The following is a 1,797-nucleotide window of genomic DNA, read 5'->3' as shown; positions in this document are numbered from 1 at the left end:
TGTTTTTTTCTATCGAAAAATGTCAAATTTGATCATTTTTGGCTTATTTATACTTAGTCCAGTCACAGAAGACAATATGTATACATTTTGACTTACTTGGATCAAAATTTCAATGATTTGTATAGTCATGACATTCTAGTTGTAAAATCGGAAATTTTCAAAAAGTGTTTTTTCTATCGAAAAATGTCAAATTTGATCATTTTTGGCTTATTTATACTTAGTGCAGTCACAAAGGACCTCTATGTATACATTTTGACTTACTTGGATCAAAATTTCAATGATTTGTATAGTCATGACATTCTAGTTGTAAAATCGGAAATTTTCAAAAAATGTTTTTTCTATCGAAAAATGTCAAATTTGATCATTTTTGGCTTATTTCTACTTAGTCCAGTCATAAAGGACCTCTATGTATACATTTTGACTTACTAGGATCAAAATTTCAATGATTTGTATAGTCATGACTCTCATGTTGAAAAATCGAAAATTTTCAAAAAATGTTTTTTCTATCGAAAAATGTGAAATTTGATCATTTTTGGCTTATTTATACTTAGTCCAGTCATAAAGGACCTCTATGTATACATTTTGACTTACTTGGATCAAAATTTCAATGATTTGTATAGTCATGACTCTCATGTTGAAAAATCGGAAATTTTCAAAAAATGTTTTTTCTATCGAAAAATGTCAAATTTGTTCATTTTTGGCTTATTAATACTTTGTCCAGTCATAGAGGCCCTTTGTATACATTTTGACTTACTTGGATCAAAATTTCAATGGTTTGTATAGTCATGACTCTCATGTTGAAAAATCGAAAATTTTCAAAAAATGTTTTTTCTATCGAAAAATGTCAAATTTGATCATTTTTGGCTTATTTATACTTAGTCCAGCCATAAAGGACCTCTTTGTATACATTTTGACTTACTTGGATCAAAATTTCAATGATTTGTATAGTCATGACTCTAATGTTGAAAATCGAAAATTTTCAAAAAAATGTTTATTTCTATCGAAAAATGTCAAATTTGATCAATTTTGGCTTATTTATACTAAGTCCAGTCACAGAAGACAATATGTATACATTTTGACTTACTTGGATCAAAATTTCATTGATTTGTATAGTCATGACATTCTAGTTGTAAAATCGGAAATTTTCAAAAAGTGTTTTTTCTATCGAAAAATGTCAAATTTGATCATTTTTGGCTTATTTATACTTAGTCCAGTCACAAAGGACCTCTATGTATACATTTTGACTTACTTGGATCAAAATTTCAATGATTTGTATAGTCATGACATTCTAGTTGTAAAATCGGAAATTTTCAAAAAATGTTTTTTCTATCGAAAAATGTCAAATTTGATCATTTTTGGCTTATTTCTACTTAGTCCAGTCATAAAGGACCTCTATGTATACATTTTGACTTACTAGGATCAAAATTTCAATGATTTGTATAGTCATGACTCTCATGTTGAAAAATCGAAAATTTTCAAAAAATGTTTTTTCTATCGAAAAATGTGAAATTTGATCATTTTTGGCTTATTTATACTTAGTCCAGTCATAAAGGACCTCTATGTATACATTTTGACTTACTTGGATCAAAATTTCAATGATTTGTATAGTCATGACTCTCATGTTGAAAAATCGGAAATTTTCAAAAAATGTTTTTTCTATCGAAAAATGTCAAATTTGTTCATTTTTTGCTTATTAATACTTTGTCCAGTCATAGAGGCCCTTGGTATACATTTTGACTTACTTGGATCAAAATTTCAATGATTTGTATAGTCATGACTCTCATGTTGAAAAATCGA

Source organism: Chrysoperla carnea, unplaced genomic scaffold, assembly GCF_905475395.1.
Source record: "Chrysoperla carnea unplaced genomic scaffold, inChrCarn1.1, whole genome shotgun sequence".
Lineage (NCBI taxonomy): Eukaryota > Metazoa > Arthropoda > Insecta > Neuroptera > Chrysopidae > Chrysoperla > Chrysoperla carnea.
This window is presented reverse-complemented; position numbering follows the sequence as displayed.